This window comes from Phyllobates terribilis, unplaced genomic scaffold (genome assembly GCF_046119375.1).
Source record: "Phyllobates terribilis strain yellow unplaced genomic scaffold, ASM4611937v1 Scaffold_11__3_contigs__length_659146591, whole genome shotgun sequence".
NCBI lineage: Eukaryota > Metazoa > Chordata > Amphibia > Anura > Dendrobatidae > Phyllobates > Phyllobates terribilis.
Genome location: NW_027362771.1, coordinates 534,511,972 through 534,531,766, shown reverse-complemented (window position 1 = coordinate 534,531,766; position 19,795 = coordinate 534,511,972). Strand labels below are relative to the sequence as shown.

The 19,795-nt window shown below is 53.2% G+C and overlaps 1 protein-coding gene across 4 annotated transcripts in view; it reads right to left on the bottom strand.

Annotated features, from left to right (window-relative positions):
- LOC141166786 (uncharacterized) overlaps positions 1-18,758 on the bottom strand; it is a 72,023-nt gene extending 53,265 nt beyond the window's left edge. For 2 of the 4 annotated variants that reach the window (XM_073653813.1, XM_073653816.1), the window contains exon 1: positions 10,289-10,512. The gene's annotated coding sequence lies outside the window, so the exon portion shown is untranslated. Of the gene's footprint in view, positions 1-10,288; positions 10,513-18,604 lie in introns of those variants that run through there. The other 2 variants (XM_073653814.1, XM_073653815.1) reach the window with 2 other exon arrangements.
- Between the last annotated feature and the right edge of the window lie 1,037 nt (positions 18,759-19,795).

Genomic DNA, 19,795 nt, shown 5'->3' with positions numbered 1-19,795 from the left:
TTGTGGACATAGAGGTCAGAAAAAGACAGATAAAAGAGAAAACAGGACTGTCATAGCGCTCACTGACAGATTCTCAGATCACTCATTCTGCAGCCAGCAATAGACAGTACAGCACAGCGACTATAGAAGACAAACGCTGCACAATTTACAATGTAATCCGATTACAAAAATTATTTTGAGCCCAATACATGTATTTAAAGGGGTTGTCCGGCCTTAGGATACAAGTCTGCAATCACCCTCTACGGGGATTAATGACAACCCCAAGACCACTAGAAGTGTACATAGCCGAAAAACAACAGTGCCGTACACTGTGTAGTGGCAGTCATTGGGTACTGCAGCTTAGCCCCCAATTCACATCAATAAGAGCTCAGATGCAGTACCCGAGAATGGCCACTGTACCGTGTACGGCGCCGTGCTGCTCCATCACAGGATCTGGTGACATACTGTATAGCAGTATGAATGCCGGAGGTCAGACTTCCACTGATTTAAAGGGGTTCTTCACTCAATTGTTAACTTTGCCAGAGGGGAAACGGTGGTAAAACAATAAAAGAAGTTCTCACTCCTGGACTCTGTTCCAGCACTGACCGCCAGACAGGAAGCAATGACATCAGCGACCACTAGTGACCTGACCACTGTGGTCGCTCATTGGCTGAGAGGGTGACCCTGTAACCAATCAGCGAGCACAGTGGTCAGGTCACTAAATTTGGGGACATCATCACTTCTGGTCTGGTGCCCATCTGGCAAATTTAACAACTGACTGTCAAACCCCTTTAAGGATAAGTCTTCAATATCTTTAATTTTATCTTACATCAGTCTTAATTTTATTAACTCCATACCATGTCCATATAGTGATTATTACCAGAGCCTATATAGTCAGATATACGGCCCCCAGCCCCTGCAGTGCCCATATAGTCAGATATACGGCCCCCAGCCCCTGCAGAGCCTATATAGTCAGATATACGGCACCAGCCCCTGCAGTGCCCATATAGTCAGATATACTGCTACAGCCCTTGCAGTGCCCATAAAGTCAGATATATACAGCCCCCAGCCCCTGCAGTGCCCATATAGTCAGATATACTGCCCCCAGCCCCTGCAGTGCCCATATAGTCAGATATACTGCCCCCAGCCCCTGTGGTGCCCATATAGTCAGATATACGGCCCCCAGCCCCTGCGGTGCCCATATAGTCAGATATATTGCCCCCAGCCCCTGCAGTGCCCATATAGTCAGATATACTGCTACAGCCCCTGCAGTGCCCATATAGTCAGATATACTGCCCCCAGCCCCTGCAGTGCCCATATAGTCAGATATACTGCTACAGCCCCTGCAGTGCCCATATAGTCAGATATACTGTCCCAGCCCCTGCAGTGCCCATATCGTCAGATATACGGCCCCCAGCCCCTGCAGTGCCCATATAGTCAGATATACGGCCCCCAGCCCCTGCAGTGCCCACATGTGTAGTGCAATGGATGCAGCCTTACAGGTTTATTCCGCCCTACATTATGCACATATTTACTACAGAATATACATCTGACAAACAGGAACACATTGCGTGTAGCGGACACGTCTCTGACACGTCTATTAATACCGTGTGATTCCACCGCTATACACGGCCAGTCCAGCACGCTCCGCACAATACTGCAGCGTTAATCCCGCACGCTCCACCCTAATCCACACATAATCACCAGGAATGGCTCTGACGTCTTCAGCCATCCGTCTTACCATCCCACATTCTAATTGTGCAACAAAAGAAAAATAGAATCTTCAAATTATAACAAAGTTTACTAAAATATTGCATCAGTCTCCTTGGGAGGTAATGAGGGATCAAGCAGAAGACAATTACAGAAAAATGAAAAACCCTGAGGCTGAGAAGACAACATGTAGACTGGTGCACCGCCGTGGTGGTCCCGGTGGAGCCATGGAGTATATAGAGTCACCTGTACGGACATATAATACTAGAAATAATGACCTGCCGCAGGCGGGATAATCGCAGTCATGGCTTCGCTCTCACAAGGCTGAACCAGTTGTCCAACCACAAGGACCTAGCGGTTTGCCAGAACCGATGGACCCCACAGACTTATAATGGGGTCTATCGGGATTTCTATCAGTAAAAATGAGACCCCTGAAGGGAAGCACCAACCACATACGTGACCTAAGGGATCATTGATATCACAAGACAATCAGCAGTCAATTAAAGGCTCTTCTACAAGGGCCAAACCAAAACCTGATGGATTTGTGGTCGCGGGTCACATGTGACTTCGCCGGTACCCCCTATATCTCTACCATGGTCCATTACAGGGACTACCCTCACCCCGGAACGTGCAGACATCCTGCCGCCGATCTTACTCTTCATTCTCCATTGATGGATTCTACAAGGAACCTCATCCTTACACCGCTCTATAGGTGCCGGATCCTGATGCCCCATATGTGCTCGCTATAGGTCACCCGGCCGCTCACTCTATCATACAAAGCTCAAAAATATATTGTAAGATAGTCTTTCTCTGAAAAAGCTGCCCAGGAGAACAGCAGACACCCCACCCTAATACACCCCCAATCATCGATTTTGATCCGTGTTCTGTATCTGACTTTCATGCACTTTTTGCCAAGTTTAACCATGAGCACGGAATCCTAGCCATTAAACAGTAATATCGGACAGCACCCGGGTGACACATGGATGACATCTATGGTATTTTTTTTTTTCCTCATGGCCCTATAGACTTGTATGTGTGATATGGATAAAAATCAGACATGTCTCAATTTTTCTGCTGCGAACCAGGGTGTCTGAATGAGGCCTAACACAAAGACTAGGGAGAATGCTGATCCTGAACGTCCGTTTAACCCCTTAGATTATGCATCTAAGTAGTTAGAATAGGGATGTTAAACGCAAACACACAGAGAGCCAAAATTAAAAACTTGTACAAAGTCACGGCCAATCAGTATACGGAATAGTGGGACCCCGCATAGTCCTCCATACAGAATAATGGGCCCCACATAGTCCTCCATACAGAATAATGGGCCCCCACATAGTCCTCCATACAGAATAATGGGCCCCACGTAGTCCTCCGTACAGAATAATGGGCCCCACGTAGTCCTCCGTACAGAATAATGGGCCCCACGTAGTCCTCCGTACAGAATAATGGGCCCCACGTAGTCCTCCGTACAGAATAATGGGCCCCACGTAGTCCTCCGTACAGAATAATGGGCCCCACGTAGTCCTCCGTACAGAATAATGGGCCCCACGTAGTCCTCCGTACAGAATAATGGGCCCCACGTAGTCCTCCGTACAGAATAATGGGCCCCACGTAGTCCTCCGTACAGAATAATGGGCCCCACATAGTCCTCCGTACAGAATAATGGGCCCCACATAGTCCTCCGTACAGAATAATGGGCCCCACATAGTCCTCCGTACAGAATAATGGGCCCCACATAGTCCTCCGTACAGAATAATGGGCCCCACATAGTCCTCCGTACAGAATAATGGGCCCCACATAGTCCTCCGTACAGAATAATGGGCCCCACATAGTCCTCCATACAGAATAATGGGCCCCACATAGTCCTCCATACAGAATAATGGGCCCCACATAGTCCTCCATACAGAATAATGGGCCCCACATAGTCCTCCATACAGAATAATGGGCCCCACATAGTCCTCCATACAGAATAATGGGCCCCACATAGTCCTCCATACAGAATAATGGGCCCCACATAGTCCTCCATACAGAATAATGGGCCCCACATAGTCCTCCATACAGAATAATGGGCCCCACATAGTCCTCCATACAGAATAATGGGCCCCACATAGTCCTCCATACAGAATAATGGGCCCCACATAGTCCTCCATACAGAATAATGGGCCCCACATAGTCCTCCATACAGAATAATGGGCCCCACATAGTCCTCCATACAGAATAATGGGCCCCACATAGTCCTCCATACAGAATAATGGGCCCCACATAGTCCTCCATACAGAATAATGGGCCCCACATAGTCCTCCATACAGAATAATGGGCCCCACATAGTCCTCCATACAGAATAATGGGCCCCACATAGTCCTCCATACAGAATAATGGGCCCCACATAGTCCTCCATACAGAATAATGGGCCCCACATAGTCCTCCATACAGAATAATGGGCCCCACATAGTCCTCCATACAGAATAATGGGCCCCACATAGTCCTCCATACAGAATAATGGGCCCCACATAGTCCTCCATACAGAATAATGGGCCCCACATAGTCCTCCATACAGAATAATGGGCCCCACATAGTCCTCCATACAGAATAATGGGCCCCACATAGTCCTCCATACAGAATAATGGGCCCCACATAGTCCTCCATACAGAATAATGGGCCCCACATAGTCCTCCATACAGAATAATGGGCCCCACATAGTCCTCCATACAGAATAATGGGCCCCACATAGTCCTCCATACAGAATAATGGGCCCCACATAGTCCTCCATACAGAATAATGGGCCCCACATAGTCCTCCATACAGAATAATGGGCCCCACATAGTCCTCCATACAGAATAATGGGCCCCACATAGTCCTCCATACAGAATAATGGGCCCCACATAGTCCTCCATACAGAATAATGGGCCCCACATAGTCCTCCATACAGAATAATGGGCCCCACATAGTCCTCCATACAGAATAATGGGCCCCACATAGTCCTCCATACAGAATAATGGGCCCCACATAGTCCTCCATACAGAATAATGGGCCCCACATAGTCCTCCATACAGAATAATGGGCCCCACATAGTCCTCCATACAGAATAATGGGCCCCACATAGTCCTCCATACAGAATAATGGGCCCCACATAGTCCTCCATACAGAATAATGGGCCCCACATAGTCCTCCATACAGAATAATGGGCCCCACATAGTCCTCCATACAGAATAATGGGCCCCACATAGTCCTCCATACAGAATAATGGGCCCCACATAGTCCTCCATACAGAATAATGGGCCCCACATAGTCCTCCATACAGAATAATGGGCCCCACATAGTCCTCCATACAGAATAATGGGCCCCACATAGTCCTCCATACAGAATAATGGGCCCCACATAGTCCTCCATACAGAATAATGGGCCCCACATAGTCCTCCATACAGAATAATGGGCCCCACATAGTCCTCCATACAGAATAATGGGCCCCACATAGTCCTCCATACAGAATAATGGGCCCCACATAGTCCTCCATACAGAATAATGGGCCCCACATAGTCCTCCATACAGAATAATGGGCCCCACATAGTCCTCCATACAGAATAATGGGCCCCACATAGTCCTCCATACAGAATAATGGGCCCCACATAGTCCTCCATACAGAATAATGGGCCCCACATAGTCCTCCATACAGAATAATGGGCCCCACATAGTCCTCCATACAGAATAATGGGCCCCACATAGTCCTCCATACAGAATAATGGGCCCCACATAGTCCTCCATACAGAATAATGGGCCCCACATAGTCCTCCATACAGAATAATGGGCCCCACATAGTCCTCCATACAGAATAATGGGCCCCACATAGTCCTCCATACAGAATAATGGGCCCCACATAGTCCTCCATACAGAATAATGGGCCCCACATAGTCCTCCATACAGAATAATGGGCCCCACATAGTCCTCCATACAGAATAATGGGCCCCACATAGTCCTCCATACAGAATAATGGGCCCCACATAGTCCTCCATACAGAATAATGGGCCCCACATAGTCCTCCATACAGAATAATGGGCCCCACATAGTCCTCCATACAGAATAATGGGCCCCACATAGTCCTCCATACAGAATAATGGGCCCCACATAGTCCTCCATACAGAATAATGGGCCCCACATAGTCCTCCATACAGAATAATGGGCCCCACATAGTCCTCCATACAGAATAATGGGCCCCACATAGTCCTCCATACAGAATAATGGGCCCCACATAGTCCTCCATACAGAATAATGGGCCCCACATAGTCCTCCATACAGAATAATGGGCCCCACATAGTCCTCCATACAGAATAATGGGCCCCACATAGTCCTCCATACAGAATAATGGGCCCCACATAGTCCTCCATACAGAATAATGGGCCCCACATAGTCCTCCATACAGAATAATGGGCCCCACATAGTCCTCCATACAGAATAATGGGCCCCACATAGTCCTCCATACAGTATAATGGGCCCCACATAGTCCTCCATACAGTATAATGGGCCCCACATAGTCCTCCATACAGTATAATGGGCCCCACATAGTCCTCCATACAGTATAATGGGCCCCACATAGTCCTCCATACAGTATAATGGGCCCCACATAGTCCTCCATACAGTATAATGGGCCCCACATAGTCCTCCATACAGTATAATGGGCCCCACATAGTCCTCCATACAGTATAATGGGCCCCACATAGTCCTCCATACAGTATAATGGGCCCCACATAGTCCTCCATACAGTATAATGGGCCCCACATAGTCCTCCATACAGTATAATGGGCCCCACATAGTCCTCCATACAGTATAATGGGCCCCACATAGTCCTCCATACAGTATAATGGGCCCCACATAGTCCTCCATACAGTATAATGGGCCCCACATAGTCCTCCATACAGTATAATGGGCCCCACATAGTCCTCCATACAGTATAATGGGCCCCACATAGTCCTCCATACAGTATAATGGGCCCCACATAGTCCTCCATACAGTATAATGGGCCCCACATAGTCCTCCATACAGTATAATGGGCCCCACATAGTCCTCCATACAGTATAATGGGCCCCACATAGTCCTCCATACAGTATAATGGGCCCCACATAGTCCTCCATACAGTATAATGGGCCCCACATAGTCCTCCATACAGTATAATGGGCCCCACATAGTCCTCCATACAGTATAATGGGCCCCACATAGTCCTCCATACAGTATAATGGGCCCCACATAGTCCTCCATACAGTATAATGGGCCCCACATAGTCCTCCATACAGTATAATGGGCCCCACATAGTCCTCCATACAGTATAATGGGCCCCACATAGTCCTCCATACAGTATAATGGGCCCCACATAGTCCTCCATACAGTATAATGGGCCCCACATAGTCCTCCATACAGTATAATGGGCCCCACATAGTCCTCCATACAGTATAATGGGCCCCACATAGTCCTCCATACAGTATAATGGGCCCCACATAGTCCTCCATACAGTATAATGGGCCCCACATAGTCCTCCATACAGTATAATGGGCCCCACATAGTCCTCCATACAGTATAATGGGCCCCACATAGTCCTCCATACAGTATAATGGGCCCCACATAGTCCTCCATACAGTATAATGGGCCCCACATAGTCCTCCATACAGTATAATGGGCCCCACATAGTCCTCCATACAGTATAATGGGCCCCACATAGTCCTCCATACAGTATAATGGGCCCCACATAGTCCTCCATACAGTATAATGGGCCCCACATAGTCCTCCATACAGTATAATGGGCCCCACATAGTCCTCCATACAGTATAATGGGCCCCACATAGTCCTCCATACAGTATAATGGGCCCCACATAGTCCTCCATACAGTATAATGGGCCCCACATAGTCCTCCATACAGTATAATGGGCCCCACATAGTCCTCCATACAGTATAATGGGCCCCACATAGTCCTCCATACAGTATAATGGGCCCCACATAGTCCTCCATACAGTATAATGGGCCCCACATAGTCCTCCATACAGTATAATGGGCCCCACATAGTCCTCCATACAGTATAATGGGCCCCACATAGTCCTCCATACAGTATAATGGGCCCCACATAGTCCTCCATACAGTATAATGGGCCCCACATAGTCCTCCATACAGTATAATGGGCCCCACATAGTCCTCCATACAGTATAATGGGCCCCACATAGTCCTCCATACAGTATAATGGGCCCCACATAGTCCTCCATACAGTATAATGGGCCCCACATAGTCCTCCATACAGTATAATGGGCCCCACATAGTCCTCCATACAGTATAATGGGCCCCACATAGTCCTCCATACAGTATAATGGGCCCCACATAGTCCTCCATACAGTATAATGGGCCCCACATAGTCCTCCATACAGTATAATGGGCCCCACATAGTCCTCCATACAGTATAATGGGCCCCACATAGTCCTCCATACAGTATAATGGGCCCCACATAGTCCTCCATACAGTATAATGGGCCCCACATAGTCCTCCATACAGTATAATGGGCCCCACATAGTCCTCCATACAGTATAATGGGCCCCACATAGTCCTCCATACAGTATAATGGGCCCCACATAGTCCTCCATACAGTATAATGGGCCCCACATAGTCCTCCATACAGTATAATGGGCCCCACATAGTCCTCCATACAGTATAATGGGCCCCACATAGTCCTCCATACAGTATAATGGGCCCCACATAGTCCTCCATACAGTATAATGGGCCCCACATAGTCCTCCATACAGTATAATGGGCCCCACATAGTCCTCCATACAGTATAATGGGCCCCACATAGTCCTCCATACAGTATAATGGGCCCCACATAGTCCTCCATACAGTATAATGGGCCCCACATAGTCCTCCATACAGTATAATGGGCCCCACATAGTCCTCCATACAGTATAATGGGCCCCACATAGTCCTCCATACAGTATAATGGGCCCCACATAGTCCTCCATACAGTATAATGGGCCCCACATAGTCCTCCATACAGTATAATGGGCCCCACATAGTCCTCCATACAGTATAATGGGCCCCACATAGTCCTCCATACAGTATAATGGGCCCCACATAGTCCTCCATACAGTATAATGGGCCCCACATAGTCCTCCATACAGTATAATGGGCCCCACATAGTCCTCCATACAGTATAATGGGCCCCACATAGTCCTCCATACAGTATAATGGGCCCCACATAGTCCTCCATACAGTATAATGGGCCCCACATAGTCCTCCATACAGTATAATGGGCCCCACATAGTCCTCCATACAGTATAATGGGCCCCACATAGTCCTCCATACAGTATAATGGGCCCCACATAGTCCTCCATACAGTATAATGGGCCCCACATAGTCCTCCATACAGTATAATGGGCCCCACATAGTCCTCCATACAGTATAATGGGCCCCACATAGTCCTCCATACAGTATAATGGGCCCCACATAGTCCTCCATACAGTATAATGGGCCCCACATAGTCCTCCATACAGTATAATGGGCCCCACATAGTCCTCCATACAGTATAATGGGCCCCACATAGTCCTCCATACAGTATAATGGGCCCCACATAGTCCTCCATACAGTATAATGGGCCCCACATAGTCCTCCATACAGTATAATGGGCCCCACATAGTCCTCCATACAGTATAATGGGCCCCACATAGTCCTCCATACAGTATAATGGGCCCCACATAGTCCTCCATACAGTATAATGGGCCCCACATAGTCCTCCATACAGTATAATGGGCCCCACATAGTCCTCCATACAGTATAATGGGCCCCACATAGTCCTCCATACAGTATAATGGGCCCCACATAGTCCTCCATACAGTATAATGGGCCCCACATAGTCCTCCATACAGTATAATGGGCCCCACATAGTGCTCCATGCAGAATAATGGGCCCACATAGTCCTCCATACAATATTATGTGCCCCACATAGTCCTCCATAAAAAAAATTTCACCAGAAAACCTAACAATTGCAGTGCATTATATTATTCAAATCCTCTACTGGGAAAAAATAAAATACATTTTAAAAAAAAAGTACGAACCCTAAAATGCCACCAATAAAAATGTAAAAATACAAGATGTCACACAAAAAGTGTATTTAAAAAAAGGAAAAAACAAAACCTAAAAATATATAGAATATATCAATGTTGTACGGCTGCAATTGCACAAACACAGAGGAGTGATCACGTCCTAAATACAGAACCCCATAGAGGGGCGGATAGGAGTTACTGTTTTTCACACCCCTAAAAAAATAAATAAAATAATGAAGCCACAATATATTATTTGTGCCCCATAATAGGGGATATAAAAGACACAAGTCGCCCTGCAAACACATGCGATTGTAGCGGAAATGTATGAGTGGTCACCGCGGTGGTCCGCAATTATGGTGGGCAGTCTGTGTCCACCATGTTTCACGTGGGGTCTGTATACCCCATTAGTACAGTGGAGCAGCTGGGGGTCCTCTCACTCCACAGGGCACAGGGAGGACTGTCAGTCCACAGTGCAGCACTCACGGGTCAGCCATATGCAGGCGCTCACTACAAGTCCCAGCAGCCCTCCTTACCTGGGCAGCGTGGAGGTTGCCCGCTCCGGCCCCCGTGTCCTGCGCTGTCCGGCGGGGGGCGCTGCGCTCCGGGTAAATGGCGCAGGGCTCTGTGCACACAGCGGGGTCACTCCCCTGAGTGCGGGGCTCAGAGAGTGTCAGTGAGAGCTTCTTCCTAGTTCTACAGATGGAGCAGTCTGTGTGTTACCGGAAATAATAAAAAAAACAGCAGCAGAGCTCACATTACAGCGAGGAGTAATGGCGGAGAGAGCGCAGGGGTCACACTGAGGGAGACCGGCACACTGAGGGAGACAGGGAGACCGGCACACTGAGGGAGACCGACACACTGAGGGAGACCGACACACTGAGGGAGACCGACACACTGAGGGAGACCGGCACACTGAGGGAGACCGGCACACTGAGGGAGACAGGGAGACCGGCACACTGAGGGAGATAGGGAGACAGGCAACACTGAGGGAGACAGGGAGACAGGCAACACTGAGGGAGACAGGGAGACAGGCAACACTGAGGGACACAGGGAGACAGGCAACACTGAGGGAGACAGGGAGACAGGCAACACTGAGGGAGACAGGGAGACAGGCAACACTGAGGGAGACAGGGAGACAGCACACTGAGGGAGACAGGGAGACCGGCACACTGAGGGAGACCGGGAGACCGGCACACTGAGGGAGATAGGGAGACAGGCAACACTGAGGGAGACAGGGAGACAGGCAACACTGAGGGAGACAGGGAGACAGGCAACACTGAGGGAGACAGGGAGACAGGCAACACTGAGGGAGACAGGGAGACAGGCAACACTGAGGGAGACAGGGAGACAGCACACTGAGGGAGACAGGGGAGACAGGGAGACCGGCACACTGAGGGAGACAGGGAGACCGGGAGACCGGCACACTGAGGGAGACAGGGAGACCGGGAGACCGGCACACTGAGGGAGACAGGGAGACCGGGAGACCGGCACACTGAGGGAGACAGGGAGACCGGGAGACCGGCACACTGAGGGAGACAGGGAGACCGGCACACTGAGGGAGACAGGGAGACCGGGAGACCGGCACACTGAGGGAGACCGGCACACTGAGGGAGACAGGGAGACCGGCACACTGAGGGAGACAGGGAGACAGGCAACACTGAGGGAGACAGGGAGACAGGCAACACTGAGGGAGACAGGGAGACAGGCAACACTGAGGGAGACAGGGAGACAGGCAACACTGAGGGAGACAGGGAGACAGGCAACACTGAGGGAGACAGGGGAGACAGGGAGACCGGCACACTGAGGGAGACCGGCACACTGAGGGAGACAGGGAGACCGGCACACTGAGGGAGACAGGGAGACCGGCACACTGAGGGAGACAGGGAGACCGGCACACTGAGGGAGACAGGGAGACCGGCACACTGAGGGAGATAGGGAGACAGGCAACACTGAGGGAGACAGGGAGACCGGGAGACCGGCACACTGAGGGAGACCGGCACACTGAGGGAGACAGGGAGACCGGCACACTGAGGGAGATAGGGAGACAGGCAACACTGAGGGAGACAGGGAGACAGGCAACACTGAGGGAGACAGGGAGACAGGCAACACTGAGGGAGACAGGGAGACAGGCAACACTGAGGGAGACAGGGAGACAGGCAACACTGAGGGAGACAGGGGAGACAGGGAGACCGGCACACTGAGGGAGACCGGCACACTGAGGGAGACAGGGAGACCGGCACACTGAGGGAGACAGGGAGACCGGCAACACTGAGGGAGACAGGCAACACTGAGGGAGACAGGGAGACAGGCAACACTGAGGGAGACAGGCAACACTGAGGGAGACAGGGAGACAGGCAACACTGAGGGAGACAGGGAGACAGGCAACACTGAGGGAGACAGGCAACACTGAGGGAGACAGGGAGACAGGCAACACTGAGGGAGACAGGGAGACAGGCAACACTGAGGGAGACAGGGAGACAGCACACTGAGGGAGACAGGGGAGACAGGGAGACCGGCACACTGAGGGAGACCGGCACACTGAGGGAGACAGGGAGACCGGCACACTGAGGGAGACAGGGAGACCGGCACACTGAGGGAGACAGGGAGACCGGCACACTGAGGGAGACAGGGAGACCGGCACACTGAGGGAGACAGGGAGACCGGCACACTGAGGGAGATAGGGAGACAGGCAACACTGAGGGAGACAGGCAACACTGAGGGAGACAGGGAGACCGGCACACTGAGGGAGATAGGGAGACAGGCAACACTGAGGGAGACAGGCAACACTGAGGGAGACAGGCAACACTGAGGGAGACAGGCAACACTGAGGGAGACAGGCAACACTGAGGGAGACAGCACACTGAGGGAGACAGGGAGACCGGCACACTGAGGGAGACCGGCACACTGAGGGAGACCGGCACACTGAGGGAGACCGGCACACTGAGGGAGACCGGCACACTGAGGGAGACCGGCACACTGAGGGAGACTGGGAGACCGGCACACTGAGGGAGACAGGGAGACCGGCACACTGAGGGAGACAGGGAGACCGGCACACTGAAGGAGACAGGGAGACCGGCACACTGAGGGAGACAGGGAGACCGGCACACTGAGGGAGACCGGCACACTGAGGGAGACAGGGAGACCGGCACACTGAAGGAGACAGGGAGACCGGCACACTGAAGGAGACAGGGAGACCGGCACACTGAGGGAGACAGGGAGACAGGCAACACTGAGGGAAACAGGGAGACAGGCAACACTGAGGGAGACAGGGAGACAGGCAACACTGAGGGAGACAGGGAGACAGGCAACACTGAGGGAGACAGGGAGACAGCACACTGAGGGAGACAGGGAGACCGGCACACTGAGGGAGACAGGGAGACAGGCAACACTGAGGGAGACAGGGAGACAGGCAACACTGAGGGAGACAGGGAGACAGGCAACACTGAGGGAGACAGGGAGACAGCACACTGAGGGAGACAGGGAGACCGGCACACTGAGGGAGACCGGCACACTGAGGGAGACAGGGAGACCGGCACACTGAGGGAGACAGGGAGACCGGCACACTGAGGGAGACAGGGAGACCGGCACACTGAGGGAGACAGGGAGACCGGCACACTGATGGAGACAGGGAGACCGGCACACTGAGGGAGATAGGGAGACAGGCAACACTGAGGGAGACAGGCAACACTGAGGGAGACAGGGAGACAGGCAACACTGAGGGAGACAGGCAACACTGAGGGAGACAGGCAACACTGAGGGAGACAGGCAACACTGAGGGAGACAGGCAACACTGAGGGAGACAGGGAGACAGGCAACACTGAGGGAGACAGGGGAGACAGGGAGACCGGCACACTGAGGGAGACCGGCACACTGAGGGAGACCGGCACACTGAGGGAGACCGGCACACTGAGGGAGACTGGGAGACCGGCACACTGAGGGAGACTGGGAGACCGGCACACTGAGGGAGACAGGGAGACCGGCACACTGAGGGAGACAGGGAGACCGGCACACTAAGGGAGACAGGGAGACCGGCACACTGAGGGAGACAGGGAGACCGGCACACTGAAGGAGACAGGGAGACCGGCACACTGAGGGAGACAGGGAGACCGGCACACTGAGGGAGACCGGCACACTGAGGGAGACCGGCACACTGAAGGAGACAGGGAGACCGGCACACTGAGGGAGACAGGGAGACCGGCACACTGAGGGAGACAGGGAGACCGGCACACTGAGGGAGACAGGGAGACCGGCACACTGAGGGAGACAGGGAGACCGGCACACTGAGGGAGATAGGGAGACTGGCACACTGAGGGAGATAGGGAGACAGCACACTGAGGGAGACAGGGGAGACAGGGAGACCGGCACACTGAGGGAGACCGGCACACTGAGGGAGACCGGCACACTGAGGGAGACCGGCACACTGAGGGAGACCGGCACACTGAGGGAGACCGGCACACTGAGGGAGACAGGGAGACCGGCACACTGAAGGAGACAGGGAGACCGGCACACTGAAGGAGACAGGGAGACCGGCACACTGAAGGTGACAGGGAGACCGGCACACTGAGGGAGACAGGGAGACCGGCACACTGAGGGAGACCGGCACACTGAGGGAGACCGGCACACTGAGGGAGACCGGCACACTGAGGGAGACAGGGAGACCGGCACACTGAAGGAGACAGGGAGACCGGCACACTGAGGGAGACCGGCACACTGAGGGAGACCGGCACACTGAGGGAGACAGGGAGACCGGCACACTGAGGGAGACAGGGAGACCGGCACACTGAGGGAGACAGGGAGACCGGCACACTGAGGGAGATAGGGAGACCGGCACACTGAGGGAGATAGGGAGACTGGCACACTGAGGGAGATAGGGAGACTGGCACACTGAGGGAGATAGGGAGACCGGCACACTGAGGGAGATAGGGAGACAGGCAACACTGAGGGAGACAGGCAACACTGAGGGAGACAGGCAACACTGAGGGAGACAGGCAACACTGAGGGAGACAGGGAGACAGGCAACACTGAGGGAGACAGGCAACACTGAGGGAGACAGGGAGACAGGCAACACTGAGGGAGACAGGGAGACCGGCACACTGAGGGAGACAGGGAGACCGGCACACTGAGGGAGACCGGCACACTGAGGGAGACCGGCACACTGAGGGAGACCGGCACACTGAGGGAGACCGGCACACTGAGGGAGACCGACACACTGAGGGAGACCGGGAGACCGGCACACTGAGGGAGACCGGGAGACCGGCACACTGAGGGAGACCCGGAGATCGGCACACTGAGGGAGACCGGGAGACCGGCACACTGAGGGAGACCGGGAGACCGGCACACTGAGGGAGACCGGCACACTGAGGGAGACCGGCACACTGAGGGAGACAGGGAGACCGGCACACTGAGGGAGACCGGCACACTGAGGGAGACCGGCACACTGAGGGAGACAGGGAGACCGGCACACTGAGGGAGACCGGCACACTGAGGGAGACAGGGAGACCGGCACACTGAGGGAGACCGGCACACTGAGGGAGACCGGCACACTGAGGGAGACAGGGAGACCAGAACACTGAGGGAGACCGGCACACTGAGGGAGACCGGCACACTGAGGGAGACCGGGAGACCGGCACACTGAGGGAGACCGGGAGACCGACACACTGAGGGAGACCGGGAGACCGGCACACTGAGGGAGACCGGGAGACCGGCACACTGAGGGAGACCGGGAGACCGGCACACTGAGGGAGACCGGGAGACCGGCACACTGAGGGAGACCGGGAGACCGGCACACTGAGGGAGACCGTCACACTGAGGGAGACAGGGAGACCGGCACACTGAGGGAGACCGGCACACTGAGGGAGACCGGCACACTGAGGGAGACCGGCACACTGAGGGAGACCGGCACACTGAGGGAGACCGGCACACTGAGGGAGACCGGCACACTGAGGGAGACAGGCACACTGAGGGAGACAGGGAGACCAGAACACTGAGGGAGACCGGCACACTGAGGGAGAGTGTGAGACCGGCACACTGAGGGAGACCGGCCCCATGGCGGACACCTCTTAGTTCTCCCGTCCCCATAGCCTTATCAGGGCAGGTTTCTTGCAGGACGAGTTGTAGTTTTCTAGGACACCATTCACTTTGCCACAAAGGAAAAAAAAAACTCCCAAGTGGGAAGAAATGATGAAAAAATTTGATTTTTACATTTTTTTTTTAGGTTTTGTATTTTTTTGACGTTACGACGTAAACCGATCCTCCAGGGTCGTACGAGTCCAGCAATACCAATCTTGTATCTTTTTTTATTATTATTTTTATTATTATTACAGTATTTTAGTGGCGAAAAAAAATTAAGAAAGTTTGTAAAAGTTTTTTCTTTTTTTTTTTAAACAAACGTTTTAGTTTTGTCACTTCCCAAAATGTGTAACCTTTCTATTTTTACGTCAGAGGAGCTGTATGAGGGCTGCTTATGTACTCTGGGAGGCCCCCTTGTACTCTGGGAGGCCCCCTTGTACTCTGGGGGTCCGCCTGGTACTCTGGGGGTCCGCCTGGTACTCTGGGGGTCCGCCTGGTACTCTGGGGCGCCGCCTTGTACTCTGGGGGGCCGCCTTGTACTCTGGGGGGGCCCCCTTTTATTTGGGGTACATACTGTACCATGTTTTCATCTTTGAAAGATGTTGTCTTTGGTGGGATCTGACCCCAGGACCCCAGCGCTGCAAGGTTACAGTGCTAACCACTGAGCCACCGTCCTACAACTGCACCGTTCATTGCACGCAGCAACCATCAGCCTAAGATTTCATAGCAAATATATATATTTTTTTAGATCAATTTACTCCTTGTGAACATCCCTCAGTAGTGTACCATGTCCCATCATAATGCACCAGCCACATATACTGTGTGCTAACCTATGTCCAGCAATGTGCCATATGATGATAATAGGCCCCATAACAGTATGTGTCAGCCACAGATGCCCCATAACAGTGTGCGTCAGCCACAGATGCCCCATAACAGTGTGCGTCAGCCACAGATGCCCCATAACAGTGTGCGTCAGCCACAGATGCCCCATAACAGTGTGCGTCAGCCGCAGATGCCCCATAACAGTGTGCGTCAGCCACAGATGCCCCATAACAGTGTGCGTCAGCCGCATATGCCCCATAACAGTGTGAGTCAGCCGCAGATGCCCCATAACAGTGTGCGTCAGCCGCAGATGCCCCATAACAGTGTGCGTCAGCCGCATATGCCCCATAACAGTGTGAGTCAGCCGCATATGCCCCATAACAGTGTGAGTCAGCCGCAGATGCCCCATAACAGTGTGCGTCAGCCGCAGATGCCCCATAACAGTGTGCGTCAGCCGCAGATGGCCCATAACAGTGTGCGTCAGCCGCAGATGGCCCATAACAGTGTGCGTCAGCCGCAGATGGCCCATAACAGTGTGCGTCAGCCGCAAATGCCCCATAACAGTGTGCGTCAGCCGCAGATGACCCATAACAGTGTGCGTCAGCCGCAAATGCCCCATAACAGTGTGCGTCAGCCGCAGATGACCCATAACAGTGTGCGTCAGCCGCAAATGCCCCATAACAGTGTGCGTCAGCCGCAAATGCCCCATAACAGTGTGCGTCAGCCGCAGATGCCCCACAGCAGTGTGCGTCAGCCGCAGATGCCCCACAACAGTGTGCGTCAGCCGCAGATGCCCCACAACAGTGTGCTTCAGCCGCAGATGCCCCATAACAGTGTGCGTCAGCCGCAGATGCCCCATAACAGTGTGCGTCAGCCGCAGATGCCCCATAACAGTGTGCGTCAGCCGCAGATGCCCCATAACAGTGTGCTTCAGCCGCAGATGCCCCATAACAGTGTGCGTCAGCCGCAGATGCCCCACAACAGTGTGCGTCAGCCGCAGATGCCCCACAACAGTGTGCTTCAGCCGCAGATGCCCCATAACAGTGTGTGTCAGACGCAGATGCCCCATAACAGTGTGCGTCAGCCGCAGATGCCCCATAACAGTGTGCGTCAGCCGCAGATGCCCCATAACAGTGTGCGTCAACCGCAGATGCCCCATAACAGTGCGTCAGCCGCAGATGCCCCATAACAGTGTGCGTCAGCCGCAGATGCCCCATAACAGTGTGCGTCAGCCGCAGATGCCCCATAACAGTGTGCGTCAGCCGCAGATGCCCCATAACAGTGTGCGTCAGCCGCAGATGCCCCATAACAGTGTGCGTCAGCCGCAGATGCCCCATAACAGTGTGCGTCAGCCGCAGATGCCCCATAACAGTGCGTCAGCCGCAGATGCCCCATAACAGTGTGCGTCAGCCGCAGATGCCCCATAACAGTGTGCGTCAGCCGCAGATGCCCCATAACAGTGTGCGTCAGCCGCAGATGCCCCATAACAGTGTGCTTCAGCCGCAGATGCCCCATAACAGTGTGCGTCAGCCGCAGATGCCCCATAACAGTGTGCGTCAGCCGCAGATGCCCCATAACAGTGTTCGTCAGCCGCAGATGCCCCATAACAGTGTGCGTCAGCCGCAGATGCCCCATAACAGTGTGCGTCAGCCGCAGATGCCCCATAACAGTGTGCTTCAGCCGCAGATGCCCCATAACAGTGTGCGTCAGCCGCAGATGCCCCATAACAGTGTGCGTCAGCCGCAGATGCCCCATAACAGTGTGCGTCAGCCGCAGATGCCCCATAACAGTGTGCGTCAGCCGCAGATGCCCCATAACAGTGTGCGTCAGCCGCAGATGCCCCATAACAGTGTGCGTCAGCCGCAGATGCCCCATAACAGTGTGCGTCAGCCGCAGATGCCCCATAACAGTGTGTGTCACCACTTTGAGGATGCATTTTTTGAGGTCTGGTTTCTTACCCCCTTGGCCGCTTGTTTGTAGCTCTGTTTTCATTGAACAGGTTTTCTCCCCCTCCAGCACTCAGTACATGCAGGTCTGATCGGCCTCCTGCGGGGTGAGAGCTGACTGCAGCACACGACATCTGATCATTATTACGCATCAGTCCGGCTATTATCACCGGGTGTTAAACATCCAGATGACCTATATATCACTCCTGCATTTCCATCATCAGTGCTATTCAGAAAAATCTTATTATACGGACGGCATTAGGAATCTGCAGGAACCAGCCCAGCGAGTTCATCAGGGTACTGTACTGATGATCCTACATCCCTGCGGAGTCATACAACACCATCTCATTAGCTCCTCAATGGGAACCAGCAGGACGGCTCTAGGGAAATGGGCAGGTAGGTAGTGTCCGGACATCTGTAACATTCTTACAATGGGACAAAGATGATCAGAGTATGTATTACAGGGGTCTCAAGGAGCGCACCACTCCCCTGCCTCCCAGTGCTTTGCTTGCCAGTGAGCGCCGTGTTCCCGATGCCAGTGCTCATCAGTGCCATGGTTGTTCCCACTCCGATGCTGAAAGTGTAGCACCCTGAGGATTCGGCTGCTACAGGGGTATTGCACCTCAACCCAGAGGTGTGATATTCCACTCCCGGGTAAGGATGGAGTGTGGAACTGAGCTCAGAAAGCTGCATGCACTACACACATCCCATTTCCGAGGAGCAGACCAACGGTACTCCCACTTAGAAATGTGCAGGTACGACAGAGTCTGTTCCTGGCTGGAGTGGGAGGGGGGGTGGTACATCCCAGTAGTGTAGGGGCAGATAGGGGGAGCAGCCTGGGTAAAGATAGGAGCTCATTGGGTGCTGGTCACCTGAGCTCACACATAGAGGGAGTATTTAAGGTGGGCACCATCTAAGATCAGGGTCAGTCAGTCAGTCAGCCACAGTCAGTCTGCCACAGTCAGTCTGTGAGAAGACAGAGAGACATCAGTCTTTGCAGAGGAGTGGAAGAGAGCAGAGGAGCAGAGCAGCCCCAGGCCCAGAGAGAGAGAGGAGAAAGAAAGACCCAGAGGGGGAGAAAGAAGGAACTCTGAGAGCCCAAATACAATCACCGGGTGAAGAGTTGGCAACAGGGTACCGGATCCCAAACTGGTGGGGGCTACAGCATACCTCAGCCAGAGACCGGAGGCCGTGGGCAGCATC